Consider the following 18,624-nt stretch of genomic DNA (forward strand, 5'->3'; position numbering starts at 1 on the left):
CAGAGAAATGCTAATGTTACACTCTCTGAGGGCAAGAGCAGCAGACCAATCTAAAAAACAGTTGATGAAAACCAGATAAATAAATACATGTACCTCAAAATTGGGGCTCATTGTTCTTGCATTTTAAGTACCATCTTAGCGCGGTGACACATTTAAAGAAACATGAATGTGACTTTTAGAAAGCCAGGACACATGGGTATTTAAGGACTGAGGGTGTGTTTGACATGATATATTGGGCATCTTGCAGCAAAACTCCTAAAAAGTTTCTTTGGGATGTGTCCCTGAAGAGTTCCACCTCTCGTCTAACTGCTCAGCTCTTTCTACCTTTTGGGACTCCAGATAGTTCCCCCTCAGATGCCTCTCTAGCCCCTCTCCATGACAGCTATGGCTATCTGCCTCTCTTATTTGTTTCTCCATCATTATTCCCCTCCACCATCTAATGGATCTTCTTTGGACCCACCTTTTCTTTTCCAGGGGGAGGGGAGAAATAGGTGCATATTAATATATGAATACTTAAAATTTAATATTGTGTCTCCAACATTGAGAGGGAAGCTGTTCTTTCTGCAAGAAGGAAAATTGGAAGGAAGTACACTAAACTGACAACAGTGACTGCTGTTGGCTAACAGAGCTGCCATTCTCCTCCTTTCCTTCAGTTTCCAAATTTTCTATGATGAAAATATATTACCTTTTAAAAAATACTGAGATAAAAGTCACATGTCATAAAACTCATCCTTTTAAAGCATACAATTCAAAGGTTTTTATTATATTCACAAAGCCCTACAACCATGCCCACTATCTAATTCTAGAATATTTTCATCATCTTCAAAAGAAACATTGTGCCCATTAGCAGTCATTCTGTTCTTCGCTGCCCCCAGCTCTGGAAACCATAATTTACTTCCTGTCTCTAAGAATTTGCCTATTCTGTATATTTCTTATAAGCAAAATCATACAATGAGCAGCCTTTTGTGTCTGTCTTCTTCTATTGAGCACAAGGCTTTCAAGTTCATCCATGTTGTAGCATGTATTCATGCTTCATTACTTTTTAAGGATGAATAATACTCTTAAGCGTATTCTACAATGGGAGAAATATTTTGGCTTTTTAAAAAGCTAATGAGTTCATAAGTCTAACCCTTGATTGTTAATTCTAATATGAGATATATACACTTCAATAATAATAAATGATTTTTGATGATGTATAAATTGTTTTCCAAAATAATATGCTTATAAACCTTTATGAGGCTGTTACACTTTTTTTTTCTCACTCAGGCTTTCAACTAAAAAACCCCCATAGGATTCTAAATGATAATCTAGCTGAATACCAGACAAAGAAATTGAATCACAGAGAGAGACAGCTGTGGACACCCAGGACACACATATATTTCAAACAGAAAGTGAAAAATTCTTGGTTTTTAAATTTTGAGTGTTCAGAGGGAATACTTAGAGTAATTGAAATGAGCAATTTAAAAAAATTGTTTGGAAACATATCACATGAAATATTCTGTGATAATCAATTGTAGTTAAGATATTTGAAGCTTGGATCAATATAGCATAATTCAGCCTTGCATTCATGAAGAAGAAAGGAGTTCCAAATCTGTGTGCACGCTGTGTATGTATCTGTGTACCTGCAAATCACAAAGATGTAAATATTGATGCACACACAACGCATGAATTTAATGTTATAATTTTTACTTGGAAAGACAGATTCTACATGTTTTCAGTTACAAGGGCAATAGCTCGATCAAAGCTGACTGCCGCTGGCTCACAAAAAGTAAGGGTTCAGTGAAAAATCAAATTCTGTAAATGAATGACTTGCCCAGGACTTAAAATCTGGAGCATTTCAAATACACAGAGGGTGCACTGGGGTGGTGTCCAAAAGTGGGGTGCTGGTGATAATTGAGTTCTTGATCTAGTGCTGGTGACATAAGTATGTTCAGTTTTCAAAAATTCATCAAACTGTATACTTGTGATCTGTACACATTTCTCTATAGATGTTATACTTAAATACTTTTTTAAGTTAAAAAAATTAAAGCAACAAAAGACACTACACATGGATTTTGGAGGGCCTGTGTATGAACCTTAGCTTAGGGCCAGATCAGGAAGATCGGTCAAGAATTAATAATTAACACATTGGTTCAGTCTACAGAGGATGTCAAAGCTGTAAGTACTCATTTGAGAAACTAGTATCAAGTCTGTAGTCCAGATACGCTTAAAAATCCGTCCGAATGAAGAAAGTCTCTGTTCATTGAAAGCGTTCTCTGAAGATGTCACTGGGTCAGCTTTTGCAGGACCAGAGAGACCACTTGCTGTGAAACATTCAGATACGATGACAGTAAAGCAATTGCATTTAACCATTTAGGAGACTATAATATGCCAGTTAGGATTAGCTTATGCTCTGATTCAGACAAATGAAGAAGACTGTTTTGTTTTCTCCCCCCAGGATTTTTCCCAGGACTTTTTAGTAAATTAGACCATAAATACAAAAGTGTCGTGGACAAAAAGCAGATTCTTTAAAATCTCATATTTTATTAGAGGTTTTTGGCTAACATCATTCCAGCTAATAATTTCAGGACATGGTCCTATACCCTCCAACTCTGGCTACGACTTATTACATTGAAGATTGTACATTTTTTTGGAAAGGAGAATGAGGCACTGTTTCTGGAGGTGGAAAGTAATACCATTATTTTGGAGTTCAACTGGTACCAGCAAAATGTCCATATTTTTCATCTAATTATGACTTTATTCCTGGATAAATAATTAGGGTATATAAAAAGATTCCATTAAAGGAATGTTATCATATCACTCTTTGTGGAAACAAAATATTGGAAACAATTTTTGAAATCCAATGACAAGGGGTTGGTTAAAAAAAACTCATAACAATAAATGTCCAAATAGTAGGAAAGTATATAGCCATGAAAAATGTGTTATAGGAGTACATTATTATTTATGTTTATGATAAACATATTTACATGAAAAGAAGACTGCAAAAAAATTTACAGAATAACTCATTTCTTAAAATTAAATACCTAAATCCACATAGAAACATTTTGCAGACACATTAAGATATTAATGCCAACTAGGATTATAATTGATTTAAATTTTTTTTCTCATCTATATATTCCATCTTTTCTATAATAAACTTGTGTTATTTTATAACAAAGAAATTTTATAAAAAAGTGAGAATGGGGAGGTAGGAAAACCAGGCACTAGAATATTTATGCAGGTGAGAATGCATTCTTCCTTCATTAGATGGAATGAATGTCTACTCTTTACCTTCACTCTGCATACCTTAAAAGCTTTATGTGAAGTGCCTTTCAGTCCCTGCTGCTCCAGGAACCTTTCTTTAAATTCTGAGAGCCATCCTGCTCATCACCAGTGTTATCTCGGAGCTCCTGGCCATTCGGCTCCCTTGACTTAAATTAAAGGAACTAACATCTCAATAGGCCCAAACACACACAAAAACCACACAGCCACTTGGCCTAGACCAATGCGGCAAGGATACACCTGGTGAACACCAGGTATAGGAACAAGCCAAAGGGAAATCCTCATTCTCTTATCTTTCCAGATCAAGTGATCAGACTTTGATTTCAGTTCTCTTTCAGAAAAAGTTCTTGGTCTACTTCAAGTAAGTGGATTTTTAAAAGTATTAGGATCTGAAATATTCTAAGGGTTCACTGCTGATTTTTGTTTGATAAATACAAAGGGAAACAATTCCCCTTCTTTGAAGCCTCTTTCCAGGAGCCTTAATGATCAGCTGCCAAATTTAGCCATGGCTGCATCTCCACTGTATCTATTATTCCTCCATGCTATTGATGTGAGGCCCAATCTCATCCCCATTTAGAGTGCACAAGAGCCAGTGTCTTTTTTTTTTAATTTTTAAAATTAAAAAAATTTTTGAGAGATAGAGAGAGTGTGAGCAGGGGAGGGTCAGAGAGAGAGAGGGAGACACAGAATCCAAAGACAGGCTTCAGGCTAGCTGTCAGCACAGGGCTGGATGCAGGGCTTGAACCCACGAAATGTGAGATCATGACCTGAGCTGAAGTCGGACGCTTAACGAACTGAGCGACCCAGGCGCCCCAAGAGCCAAGGTCTTACTGAGATACCACCTCACACCAGTCAGAGTGGCTAAAATGAACAAATCAAGAGACTACAGATGCTGGCGAGGGTGTGGAGAGACGGGCACCCTCCTACACTGTTGGTGGGAATGTAAACTGGTGCAGCGGCTCTGGAAAACAGTGTGGAGGCTCCTCAAAAATCTATTAATAGAACTTCCCTATGACCCAGCAATAACACTGCTAGGGATTTACCCAAGGGATAAAGAAGTGCTGATGCATAGGAGCACATGGACCCCAATGTTCATAGCAGCAATGTCAACAATAGCCAAATCATGGAAAGAGCCTAAATGTCCATCACCTGATGAGTGGATCAAGAAGATGTGGTATGTATACACAATGGAGTACTACATGGCAATGAGAAAGAATGAAATTTGGCCATTTGTAGCAAACTGGATGAACCTTGAGGGTGTCCTACTAAGCGAAATAAGTCAGAGAGAGAAGGACAGATACCATATGTTTGCACTCATAGGTCTAACAGGAGAACAGTAGAAACCCAATGGGGGACCAGGGAGAGGGGAAGAGGGAAAGAGAGCTGGGGAGAGAGAGGAGAGACGGACGCAATACCTGAGAGACTGCTGAATACTGAAAACGAACTGAGGGTTGAAGGGGGAGGGGGAGGGGAGGGAACGAGGTGGTGGTAATGGAGGAGGGGGAAGAGCACTGGGTGTTATATGGAAACCAATTTGACAATAAACTAAAAAAAAAAAAAAAAAAGCCAGTGTCTTTAATGAAAGGGGAGGTTAGTGTAAGTAAATTGAAAAGAGCCAGGAGAACATACTGTAATGAATGGAAACATACAGCTTCCTGGCTTATGGTACTAAAATTACATTCACAGAAAAGAATCAATATTCATATTGATTGAGAAATATTCATATTATATGCGAAAAAAGAAAGGAGGAGGAGTTGTAGAGAATGCAGTCAAGAGATCAGCTGATCAGAATTACTGTGGGGAATTTATTTCGTTTTAAGTACTGCTGCCTGTAAAATAATACTCTTTTTTAAAAGTTATTTATTTGTTTGTTTATTTATTTATGTATTTTTAGTAATCTCTACACCCAACATGAGGCTTGAACCCACAATCCCAACATCAAGAGTCACATGCTCTTCCAACTGAGTCAGCCATGCACCTCAAGATTATTCTTGACAGCACTATTCATAATAGCCAACATTTGGAAACAACCCACCAGCAGGAGAATGGAAAAATAAAGAATAAATTGAGCTCTAGTCATATAATGGGATACTACACAATAGATGAACTCTTGCTACATAAATTATGAATAAATCTCACAGACATAATATTGAGGGGATAAAGCCAAACACTAAAGAGATTTTGTTTATGTAAATGCTCAAAAGCAGGAAAAAATGAGTCCATGGTATTAGAAGTCAAGATAGTGGTTTCCTTGTTTGGGAAGTGACTGGGTAGGGATGTAAAAAGAACTTCTGGGTGCTGGTGATTTTCTGTTTCTGTACGTAGGTGCTGGTTATGTGGGTATGTTCAGTTTGTGAAAAATCCCTTAAATTATGTACTTATGATTTATGTATTTTCCTTTAAATAAGATACACATCAATAGAAACGTTTTAAATTCTGATTCTTTGGCCTTGACTGAAATCGACTGACTGTAGATTATGGCTCTCCTGGGGTGGTCCAATACGAAGCAAAGGTTGAGACTCACTGAATCAGACGACCTCTGTCTAGTGGTGTGTTGGAGCCAGCGCCTACTAGCCCATGAGAGCCGGTTGCTAAATGCCAGGACTTCTGCAAACCTGCTAAAGCCTAATGTACAGGGTTGGCAAACCGTGATGTTGTACACCTGAAATTACTGTAATGCTGTGTGTCACTAAACGTCAGTTAAAAAATAAATAAATAAAATAGGGTCAGTATTAAAAATTATATCAAGTTTCAATCAAAGAAATACTAAAAACAGAGGTACTAAATGCTCAAAGCTCATCTTTATCTAATTATTTCGTTACCTTTTATAGTTACCTACATTTTGAGGTTATTGATGCCGATTTGGTCTGGATAGTGGAAACCCCTCATCGCCGTGTTTATTGGACCATCTCTTCCCAACTCCACACTCAGCGGCAGTGGTATCTTGAAACTGACCAAGGTGGGAGTCTGTATACCACAGAAATTGGCAACCACTACCAAGTTATGCCTTGCTTTGTTGTTTTGTTACTTGACTTAAGAGAATGATTAAAAAATGTTAATAATGAAGATTAAATTTAGAAGTGTGTTCCATGTGAATAGTACAGTTATGGAAATATCATTAAAATATTTAAAAATTATCCGGTTCAGCAAAGAAGTTATTCGTATCTTTGATAAATCAGTACAGTTCTGACATGCCTTCATTGTTGCACTTTTATCCTGCTTATTAACATAATGGAAAATATCAGCCAACATTTATACGGGAATTACATCCTTTCATCAATTGTACCACAGGTAGGTTATGGATAAAAGGGTTCGGCCAAAGCCAGTGAGCATTCTATAAAACCCAACTGGCTTCATGGAATTTACAGTAAAGAGTGTTGTATATATATATATATTTTTTATTATTTGTAAATTGTGTGCCACATTACATTCTTTATGTCAGTAAAATTTATAATCAACTTATGTATGCACATAAATGCATTCTTTTTTTCCCAGAGGGATTGTTGATTTACTAGCACACTGCTGTGTACATCCCTTCCATGTTTAAGATTCCATGAGTGTCTATTATTGATTTAAGAAACAAGCAAACAAAATAAGCAGCCTGTAAGGCATGAGTTTCAGCAAAAGATATAGTAACACCTATACTTTAGACCCTCACTACTGAAGATATGGTGCTTAGAACAGCAGCCTTGGCAATTATGGGGAGCTTGTGAGAAATTCGTAATCCCACCCCAGAATTCCTGAATCAGAATCTGCATTTTATCAAGATGCCCAGGGGATTTGCATGCACAAGTTTGAGAAGCACTGCTTTAAAAATAAACTCCTTGGTATGAACTGAAATTTATATAACCAACTTGGGATTTGTAATAAGGTTAGGGTCAGTCTAGCACTAGTTTAGCCCCTTCATAGCAGAGGAAAAAACACATAATTGCTATCCATAAACCTGCAGAAAAGGACATGCTTCTTGCAATATAGCTTTGTCAAACACTGAAAGGGAGACTGGGCTATTCTGGGCCACTTGGATTGTTAACTTAAAAAGGGGGGGCAAGTACAGGAAGAAAACACTCACAACACCAGTTTTCCTCCATGTATGTGATGAATAGGACATGTTGCCAAAGACTCGGTTCCAAAAATCCAAAGCAGGGAAGCGACTGCCACATGACAGAGTGCGGCAGCTGGGGAGAGGAGTGTGAGCAAACACTTCTCAGAGATGTAATTTAGTCCAGGGTAGTTATCAAGTGCTGAGGGTAAAACGGGGAAATTGTAGTGCTTATGTTTTTCCTATCCATAGATCAGTCAGCAACATAGGATGAAAGGAAAAGGCAGGGCCAGAGCACAGAGAATACTTAATGCTACAGTTAATTGAAATGATGGTAGGAAAGTCTCATGTATTTTGAAATTGAAAGCAAAAATGTTCTACTGGCAGTAATATTCTCTGGAAGGATTTCTTTGTTACTTGGGTGAAAATATCTTAGTTGCTCTGGGATGCAAAGGTCTGTGTGGAAAACATGTTAGATACTTAAGCAGTTCTGGAATGAAATGGGAGCCACAAATCTCCAAGAGGAGCTTGGTATTAGTTTGCGGCAGACACTGAAGCAATAAAATAATTCAAGTAAACCACAGCAACCCTAGAGTAAAAGGAAACAAATGTAGTTGTGACTGGGCCCCTGGGACCCCAAGAGACCCTGGTGCATGTTTTTACCCAAGAAAAAAGTTAACAACTCCCTGCAAGATCAGAACTCAAACAACTCAAGTTCATTTAGGGGAAAAATGATACGACTGCCCTAGCGTGTTATAACATTTTCTCCCGAAATACTCTAGAAATGCTTAGAAGAGAACTATCCCTTACTGAACAACTACTATGCAGTTTACATGTGTCATTTCATAATATCCTCATAATCCACTAAGAGAGGTAGTATTGTCCACATTTCATAGATGAGAAAAGTGAGGTCCAAAGAAGTATTTCTCCATCACATAGTCTATAAAGAGCTAGAGCTCCACAAAGTTGAAAAGCTCCATACTTGATCAAAACTGATCATTCCTGAAGACAGGGTGCTGGGGATGGGAGTGTGGGGCTGCTATGCTTTAAGGAAGCAGGAAGACTGTTCTACACCAGCATCAATGAAGAGAAGTCAGGTTTCTCTTAGTGCCCCAAGATTCTCTTATCTCCCATTTAGGGATATATTTTGTTTCAGATGGATCTCATACTTGATAGTTGTAATTTTGGCTATGCTGGAGGCTTTGGAAGACTTGTCACAGCTCAGGCAGTGTTATGTTCTAGAATTGAGTCCTGGGCTCAGACTTGGGAACTCAGGTTCACATCCACCTGCATTAGATATTAACTATGAGAGGAGGTAAGTTCTATCACTTCTCCAGGTGGCAGGTCTTTTCACTTACATGAGGTTGTCTTAAGTATCTTTGAGGACCTTTCTGGATCCATGATTCCACCCTCCACGACTCAACTGTTTTAACTTTTGACTTTCATCAGAACATGTTAGAAATGACCTGGAAGGTTAACAAATTTGTCTGAACAAGCTAGCTATGGAGTTCAAGTCAGATTAAAAACAAAGCAAACAAAACAAAAAAACCCCATAACAATAATTATTTAACTTCTGTACTCTACCATCTGCAAAACTAACCTGGAATAAAATGGTTTAAAGTGATTTTTCCCCCTTAGGAATTCATCTAAAACAAATATATGTTCAAGTTCTTAAGCAGACCTGGGTGCAAATCGAAGCTCTATTTCCTGTTTCTCTTTGAACTTAGCATATCTGGAGTTCCATTTTTTGCTTCCATAAAACTGGCATTGATAATGAATATTAGTTTAAATGCAGTAAAATGTCTGGCATCTAGTAGGTGCATAATAATCGCTGGTTATTGTTGTTCCAGTGGTCATGAGGAGTTCGGACTATGGTTGAGTAACAATTCAAAGGAACTTTCTTCACAAAGGGATGGAGCCTGAGACAGTAACCTCATTAGCACTGGGAACTTGGCATTAACATGTATCTACGCACTAAATTAACACAGGTGCATAGTGGAGACACGCAATTGCTTCTTCTGGACCTACTGGCATTCCTTTCTTTGTAAAACTTCCTAGTTCACCACTTAGTGGATAAAACCTTACCAGAGACATGCTAACATACTTGATGAGACAGCTGGAGAGAGTGTTTGAAGAGAGATGTGTCCTTAGACATCTGGAAAGAGTGGCTGTCATACCCACAGGTCATCTGGGTATGACCCCATAAAGGGTTCTTTATTTGCCCATTTCCCAATTTATGCCCTGTGCGCATAAGGAATATAGAATTCCAGGAAGAGGAGGTGGTGACTTTGTTTATAAACTAGGAAAAGAAAATTCTGATACTGACATATAAATAACCAGTCCATACACATCCCATCCATTTGACTGACTGCCTCTTGGCCTCCACACCAAAGCTTTCTCCCACTTCGGCCCTCCCACACTATTCCACCTCCTGCCCCTGTCTACACAACATAAGCCACTCTTTTGTGACTTTATGTTTCCTTCTTTCTCCAAGTTTTGTTTTGGTATTGTGAGGTTGGTGGGAAGCCTGAGTAGAGTAAAGAAGATGAACAACAACAACAAAACAAATTCAGATCACATGTACTCTTTGAACCGTATAAAGCCAAAGCGAGGCCTTCAAATAATGAGACTGAACAGCCTGTTTTCCAAAAGGAAGACCAATAGAAAAGATTTTTTAAAATTCCTGTTTTCTACAGGTAAATTTCCCGAGTGAAAAACATAATAAAATTTCAAGGGTTTCCATCCATGTTTTGAGATAGGTCAGATATATTAACTAAAGTCTTCTGAAATCCAATAAAGCAATTAAAATATTATTAGGGATAACATGATAATTATAAGGTCTCTTTTGGTGATAACATATGATTCAGAGTATAATTTTACTTTTTTACTTATTTGTTTTTAGATTTTTTAAAGTGAACTCTACACCCAGCATGGGGTGTGAACTCAGGACCTCAAGATCAAGACTCACATGCTCTACTGATTAAGCCAGACGGGCATCCTTAATTTTACTTTTAAAATAATTATAGGTTTATAGTTGCTATCCTGATATTTTTATGACATATCGGTGTTACAGCTAACCAAATGTCAGTTGACGGTGAGGTCCTCACCTGCAATGGGACCTTCTCAGTGCTCTTATGGTCTGTTCTGTAATGATACACTATACAACAGCTTCTACAAGACCAAGCTGTTATATAGGACAGCTTATGACAACCCTTAAATGCTCCAAAGTATCTCGTAGCTAATTAAGCTTTTAGGGCTATTAGCGCGAGTTGGGGATATTAGCACATTTTACAAAAGATGATATATGAAGATTTTCTTTATTAATTGTTCTCCATTTCATTTTTTAATTACTTTTTTGTATAATACTCCCTAAGAAGGATTATTATATTATACTGTAACAACTGTTACAAATTATTCTGCAAGAGAGGAAGAGAAGTCTGTCAACCCTGGTAAAAATTGAAAATGTCCTGCTTAATCTTGACTGGCCATTTTCAGGACTTTGGTTGGGATTTATCTATTATGCATCCATATCTATCTGCATGGTCCATTTTAGACAAATTGAGGTTCCAAAAGGAATAATTGAGTGCTTTAAAGTATCATGCTAAATAGTAAAGCTTTCTCAAAGATGCTGTGCAGATTCAAACAGCTCACAATTTTATTACAATGCTTTTGAAACAATAACACCTTTGAGTTTGAGATACTGTAATTTAGCAGTTCTAGATGACTGCATAATCTCTCCCTGTTGGGTTGAAATTCTACCTTATGTCTTTTCCTAAACTTGCATTCATTTATCCAGGCAAAATATGTGCTTGGACTTTCTTCCATGCATACGTGGAATTGCAAAGTAGTACCACAGAATGGAAAATGCTGAACTTGTCATAAATGTACCATTGACCCCCCAATTTAGCCTTTTGGCATATATGATCTTGATTTATTCCCTAACTTTTCATACATGAATGTTTAATAGCTTGTCTTTTAAATTTGTTTGTAAGATTCTTAAAGACTAGAGATCTCCTGATAAAAAAGTTTCTTTAAATCTTAGTGCCGTGCCAGAAAGTACACATGAATACTTATTATTTCACTATTTTATTTAAGGGAATGGTAGTTATTCTTTTGCCAGTTGGGCCATTTCATGTTGTTACATGAACTGTAATCACCACGTTATCTTAGGCAAGTCACTTAACCTTTCTTGGCCCCAATTTCCCTATTGGAGAAGGATTTTTCAACTAGAAAGTTTAGGTTTTAGAGTAAGACAGAATTGATTAAAAAAATCCTATTTCTTTCTAAAAGTAGGAATTGGATATATTATCTAGCCTCTCTGAACTTCCAATTCTTCATCTGTCTTATGGGGATCAAGAGGGTGGTTTCACCCCACGGGGTTTTGTGTTTGTTTTTGGTTTTAGGTGCAGAATGAGAACATAAATATAAAGAATGCAGCACATTAACTGAACTTTGGTTCATATTAAAAAATATAAGCTATTATTATATCAAGTTTCTTCCAGCTCTAGAGAGTTAAGATCAGGGTAGAAGTAAAACTTTAATTATCAGGCACCCAGATTCCCAGTATCTGCAATGATTCTGGCATCACTCTGATCCCCAACATAAAAAAGTCAAAGTACAAACCGATTCAAGGACCAATTTAGTGCCATTTTACTCACAGAATAAATAGAATAATTTTATTTATCTTTGAACTTGTGATGTTCATAATTAGTCCAGGAAAAAATGTTAAAGTCAAATTGCTTTAAGACAAATGATTAAGAAACCTATTCTGAAATACATGATCAGAATTAGACACAGGATCTCATCAAGCAATGGCCACGGGTTTGCACAAAGACACTGACCTGGCTTGCTGGAAGTGAAGAACAGAACACCCTGCTCAGAGCTCGGCTTACCTACAGAGAAGAGAGAAACACTTTATAAGACTTACTGCTGGCCAGGAGCGCATGGGCAACCACTAACATTTTCAACACACAATTTTCCGTTACCCCCCCTGAAAGGGCTTTACTTTTTCTGCTTTACTTTTGCTAAGTGCCAGTGTTAAAGTGGCATTTCCTTGGGTCAAATACATCCTGAAATAGCTAGGTTAACATTTTGTAACATTTGTGAAGATATATTTCTGAGCATTTGGGAATGGTACAGAAAAAGCACTTGGCCCAAATCCACGGATGGGAACAAGGAAAACCGTACAGGCATTTTACCACACAGAAGTCACACACGTGGACACGCTACTCCTCCCAGATAACATTTTTAGGCAATATTATCATAAGTAAAAGACCACATGATTCTAGTTTTTTCCTCTTAAATTAAATTTGTATAGTTTGTAACTTCTGTAATTGGGCGACTGACATCAAATCATTTGTGTTTCTATTTTCACCTCTGTGATCACACATAGCACTACATACTTAAAGTTTCACTACCTTCAAAATTTGGGAAAATAACAATCAATGGACAAGGTTAGAGGAATACTGACTATGATTTAATGCTTCCCAGTAAACATTTCAAAGTCATCCACACTATGATCCAGGAATTTCAGAGGCAACCTAATATAATAATTTACTGTCTACTCCACCTGCAGAGCAGTAGGCAGACATTATTTATACCGAAAATAACTCGTGTTTATTTTCTAGCAACCAGTGACTCTTATGCATCCACAAAGTTATTGGAAAGGAAATATAATTCCAAATTTCTAAAGAGTGTTTGCAAACAAACTTATCAATATATGTTTAGAAAAGCTGGAGCTTGCGGGAGGTCACACAAACACAGCCTATTGGCTATTTATATCTGCTATAGTGAGAGGACTTTACACAAAGATGAACACTACTGATAACAATATTTTCCTCAGTATAGGAGGATACACAGGACAGTGTAGAGTATGCAGCACAGCCGTGGTTGACGACAAGGGAGACCCAAATTAGAGAAACCTCAAGTTGAGCATCTGGTTGGAGTGCAGCAGAACTGCATGAACAGGACAGGTTGGGGGCAGTTCAAAGTCAAGGCAACGCTTCTGGTCTTAACTTCCTGGATCTTCCTAGGTCTGGGTGCCTTTGTATATATATCAACCTTCATGCATTTCCAACCCCCCAGCAAATGTGTACAGTCAGCTCAAAAGGCACAGCTTGTGTGCTGAGGTGCAAAGCCAAGTCAAAACCCTGTGCTTGGCGCTCCCTTCTAACTTTCTGGCTTGTCCAAGTCTAAATATTGACATTGCTTCTCAGTTGAGATGTTTGATACTGTAAGGATAGAAAAGGCGCAGCTGAAAGTAGGATCTAATGATATATTTTTACACAGTTGTGCCTTCCTTCCACTTCTAATTATTTCCCTTTCTTCCTTTCTTTCTTTCTTTGCTCTCTTGCTCTAGCTCTAGCTTTTAGCTCTTTCTTTTTTCTTTTTTGGAGAGGGTATTGGATGCCTTGTCTGAGCATCTCCCCCTCTCCACCCTTCACCCCATTGTTCTCCCCGAAAGCTGAGCACACATAAACAAGGTAAGGTGTTTTGCAAGCCCCTCATGGCAGCTCCTCCTGTTGTCACAGCAACTCACAACAGACTCCATAGACACCGAGTTGGGGGTGGGGAGCGCCAAACTGTGGGCTGACCCGTCAACTCTCAAGGGGGTGCAAGCGCTAAAGGGACTAGCGATCCACCTTTTCAGGTCCTCCGGCTCCCCACCACTGTTCTTCGAAGGAGAAGAGCCCTCTAGTCGACGCGGCACCACCCCCTCCCTGGCGCCGCCAGCCTGCTAAGGGTGCCTGTTGTACATTTTCTCGGCTCCAAGAAGGGGTGCGGCTGTGCAGGCGCTCCTAGAAATCTCTTCTGCTTGCCTCCGCCTTGAGGGTTCCCGGCCCCGCAGAGAGGCGAGGGCGGCTCCCACAGCAGCTCGGTCCCACAACTCTCTCTCTCTCTCGGGACGCTGCGGGCCGCGTGGCGCCCCCCCGGGCCCCCACAGGCCCCCCCGCTGGGGCCCGGGCGGTGGGGGGCCCCGTGGCGGCTGCTCCAAGAGTAAGTTTCATACCATAGCGCACTCACGACACAGAACCTACCCAGAAGCCGAGCGAGACGCGAGCTCTCTCCGCCTTCAAGGGCTGGGGGGAGCTGGGGCTCCCCGCCACTCAGCAGCAGCCACGACTGCGCGCGGTCGCGGGTGTGCGGGACCCCTGAGCGCCGCGAGCAGCCCGCCGCCCAACTTTGCACAAAGGCAGCATGGCACTGCCTCCCGGTTCCGGCTGGCCCGGCGCCGCGGCCGCTCTTCCCCGTGCGGGGGAGAGGGGCTCGCCCTTTGCCCCCCCCAGCCCGCCCTGCTCCTCGTGCCCCCACCGCGCTCCCGGGCGGGCCAGCCTGGCGGAACCGAGCGGACGGCCCCAAGCTCCGCCGCCGTGCCGGCCGCCGCTCGCACTGTGACGTTAGCAGCCTTCGCGGCTATTTATATCCACACGATTGGATTTCATTCATGAAACCAGGGCCTGGTGTGTCTGCGCGCTGGGGCGCCGGTGGCAAAGGTGCCTCGGCTTTACGCAGACCCGGGGGGCCCGGGCTGGGAGGCGGGCTGCCCGGGACAAACGGGCGAGAGCACGGGAGACCCCGACCCACCTCCCAGGCGGCCGGGAGGGGCGGGTCAGGGTGATCCGTGCCCCCGTCCCTATTCCCCAGCGCCCCACCCACACCCCTACAACTGCTGGCCCTTTGTCCCAGGCTCTGGAAAAGTAAGTTGGGCCACTAACCGGCTGGGCAGCATGGCTTTCTTCTCCCTAGGAGCTGACCGGCCGCGGACTCCGAGGGAGGACATTGGCTTTTGTTTCAAAAGCGAGCCCAGCTGCTGACTAAGGACTGCGTTAGCCCAACCTCCGCTCCTGGGAGGCTGCACGTGCTGTCGGGCTCCCCCCCTGGGTTACCTTCCTCTGTGACTTGGGGTCCCCGCAAGGGGCGTAAGCACGACCAGGCTGTCCTCAGGGCCGAGAAAGGAGGGGATTCACGACCTCCTACAAATGGCTGAGTGAGGAAGTGGAATTGGCTTCAGGCGCTCATGGGTTGTCAGTATTCTTGGAAGGCCAGGACAGTGCAATCCTCCTCATGAACTTTCCACCCTCTTCTAGGCTGACTGTGACCTCTGAGCACAGGACCAGGGGTGGTTTTCATGCATTCACATAACAAAAACCTACTGAGGGCTCACCGTGTGTTGGGTACCCTGTCAACCTCTAAGAGAGTGACAAGGAACACCACCAGCCTTGTCCTGGCCCTCAAGCAGCTTTCAGTCAGCCTGCTAAAATTAGAGCGCCTTAAACCTCGTTACTCCCGGCCTATAAAGAACTGGGGGATAAAAGTATTGATGTGTTCAGCCTTAAGGAATTTATTCATTTAATAAACCTGTGTCTAGGCGGCTGTTGCCTAAGATGGCAACAATGTGTCCTTAGTCCCCAAGGAGTTCTCTGGTACTGTGTTCCTGAGGTGTTGAAGGGCTAGGGAAAAGGGAGCCTTTTAAGAGCAACTTCTTTGTTTAAGGTATCCCTATTGGACTGCCTTTGGAAATGGATGTATTGGCCCATAATCTTTGATATCCAGAGGAGAGAGAGGGTAGTGAAAATCAAGTATGGGGATCTACTCTAAGAGCTTCCAGCCAGCGACACGAGGAGGTGACCATTTACTTGGCACAAAACAAACCTCCCTTAGTCTATTTAAAAATGACCCCATTTTGAAATGTTTAATCAATACATATTCTGTTCAGGAACACATTTCCTGGGAAAAGTTAATTAACCCTGTTCATTCCTAGCAATCAGTCCTTTTTATTGCAAACTATTTCTCTTCAAACTGCCCTGGGGACTAAGAAACAGGTAGAAATTCAAAAGAAACGGGAATCAGCATGTATTGCAGCACTTATATGTGGTAGGGAATAGTCTAGGAGGTTTAAAGTAATTTTCTCAATTAATACAAATGATGAAGTAGGTGCTATTATCATCGTAACGATTTTATATATGAGAAACTGAGGCATGCAGAAGTAGGTTTTGGGTTTTTCTTTTCTTTTTTTTTTTAGATTTTGACAGCTACATTTGAAGCTGTGTTAGCCTGGCCAAGACTTTCTTTTATCATTGACCTGCTTTTTGACATCCTGCCTTTCCTTGCTTTCTTTAATTTCCTCAATTATAAGTTAAAAAAAAATTAAGCAGATGTTTAAGCAGCAAGCAGGTGCTAGGACCAGTAAGATACCTATACAAAGATACTGATACCCAGCTGGCAGGCTACCATTTGCCACCCCCCTCCCCCCAGGGGACACGGAGGCTCACGTAGGTCTTCCAGAATATGCTTCTTACAGTAAGGGCTAAATAGCAAACAGTCATCATGTAACTACCCAGTTTGATGCCTAAATTTCAGAGAAACTAACAGGAAGAATTTTTAGGGAAGTAAATTGGTGTAAAAGGTAAATCAGATAAGGCAGAGGAAAAGTCACCGTTGTAGGAAGTCCCTTTCAAACAAGAGCAGTGACCTGAGGAAGATTGCCACATTGGTGCTTTGTAGCTCCCAAATTTTACACATAAAACCCCTGATTCTGGAAAAGTGGGAGAAAATGAGCAAAAAGTACAGAGTATATTATGCCAACAGGAGAGAAAAGGAACAATTCAAAGAATCCCTTGAGTCACTGCCATGAAGGTATCTTTGTTCTTGGTATTACCACAAAATAATTCACATTTGAATACTAAAATTGTTGCATATTAATAAACTCAATACTAGTAGCTTTTAATAAATGTTCAAAATTGGTACTTAAGCTTAATTAAACCAACACTGTTTATTTAAACACTTTCGGAATTGCTCGAAGGTGGTATAAAAACTTTTGATTAGCTTTTATGGTTAAATATTTACCAGACTCATAGGAGTAAAAAAAAATCCCCAAGACAAGAAACAGAACTGTTCCATAATCCAAATGAACTTCCTCCTACTATCTCTTTGTATTTGCATCCACCGGCCCCTTCTTCATCTCCACTGTGGTGTTAATGGGAAGCATACCGTTGGCTTTTTTTGTTTTTAAACTAAGCCTTTGAAGTTCATCCAGAGTGTTGCATGTATCACCAGCTCATTCCTTTTTATTACTGAATAAATTTCTATTGTATGGATGCACCAGGGTTTGTTCATCCGTTTACCCACTGAAGGATGTTTGAGTAGTTCTCAGTATTTTGCTATTACTAATAACATTTCAGTAAACATTTGTATATAGACATTTGTATGAACATGGGTTTTTATGTCTTCGGGATGAATGCCAAAGAATACATTGTTGGGTCATATGCTAAGAAACTGTCAAACAGTGTTCCAGAGTACCATTTTGCATTTCCACCACTAATTTATGAGAAATCTAGTTTCTCCACATTCTCACCAGCCTTTGGTATTATCACTATTTTTCTAATTTCTTTAAGTGTATTTATTTGAGAGAGAAGGGAGATCATGTGCACACATGCATGAGCAAAGGGCAGAGAGAGAGAGAGAGAGAGAGAGAATCTCAAGCAGGCTCCACACTACAGAGCCCTATGGAGGGCTGGAACCTTAACCATCATATCATGACCTGAGCAACCAGTTGAGCCACCCAGGGTCACTATTTTTAAAAAATTCACTTGTTCAGTAATTTTGTTGGGACAACACATTGTTTTAATTTTCATTTCCTAAATGGCTAATGATTTTGAACATCCTTTCATGTTCTTTTTTGCCATCCATATCTCTTTTTGCTGAAATATCTGTTCATGACTTTTGTTTATTTTATAATTGGATTATTATCTTTTTAAATTACTGAGTTTTGAGAGTTTTTTCAAAAATATATTCTAGGATCATAGAATTTTCAAGTTGTAAATTAAATACTACCTCAAGACAATTGTAGTTTCAATTCACTATTGTTCAACATTTCTTTTGCCATCAGTTTTATGGATAATATTCTTAGATAGTTACATAAAATATTCTTAGGCACTCACATATAGCTCCTTTAGTGACAGTCATTTCAGGATTATTTTACAAACCTGCATGTCAGCGGTGGGTAATAACCTCAGAAACACCAGCAGGTGGCTGCTGCCCAAGGGGCCAAGACCCCGCCTCAGCGCAAGTGCAATTCTCCTGTGGCCTCCAGGCCCAGAGAGGCAGCAGCTGCCAGCACGGCAAGGAGGAGGACCGCCTTGCGCAGTCCCTGTCTTCCTCTTTGGACGTGGGGAGGGTGTCATTGCTATTTGGAGGCTAGTATCCTGGGTGTGAGTTCCAGGTGTTCCAGAAAAATTTCTTGGGCAAGTTCTACCAAGTCTTAAACATGTGGAAGAGAATGAGCTCACCCATGTTTTTAAGAACAGGTGTATTTGGTAAAAAGA

At 40.4% G+C, this 18,624-nt stretch overlaps 1 protein-coding gene and 1 long non-coding RNA gene across 6 annotated transcripts in view; one reads left to right on the plus strand and one right to left on the minus strand.

Annotated features, from left to right (window-relative positions):
- The window catches only part of RHOBTB1 (Rho related BTB domain containing 1), a 122,506-nt gene that overhangs the window by 51,787 nt on the left and 52,095 nt on the right, over positions 1-18,624 (minus strand). For 2 of the 5 annotated variants that reach the window (XM_029931728.1, XM_029931730.1), the window contains exons 3-5: positions 12,142-12,192; positions 8,659-8,766; positions 6,101-6,228 (exon numbers count right to left, since the gene is read on the minus strand). The gene's annotated coding sequence lies outside the window, so the exon portion shown is untranslated. Of the gene's footprint in view, positions 1-6,100; positions 6,229-8,658; positions 8,767-12,141; positions 12,193-14,337; positions 14,513-18,624 lie in introns of those variants that run through there. The other 3 variants (XM_029931731.1, XM_029931732.1, XM_029931729.1) reach the window with 3 other exon arrangements.
- LOC115285441 overlaps positions 14,766-18,624 on the plus strand; it is a 32,168-nt gene continuing 28,309 nt past the window's right edge. Inside the window, exon 1 of the long non-coding RNA XR_003905529.1 lies at positions 14,766-14,997. This is a non-coding gene — a long non-coding RNA (uncharacterized LOC115285441). The remainder of the gene's footprint in view (positions 14,998-18,624) is intronic.

Source organism: Suricata suricatta, chromosome 2 (assembly GCF_006229205.1).
Source record: "Suricata suricatta isolate VVHF042 chromosome 2, meerkat_22Aug2017_6uvM2_HiC, whole genome shotgun sequence".
In the NCBI taxonomy this organism is placed as follows: Eukaryota; Metazoa; Chordata; class Mammalia; order Carnivora; family Herpestidae; genus Suricata; species Suricata suricatta.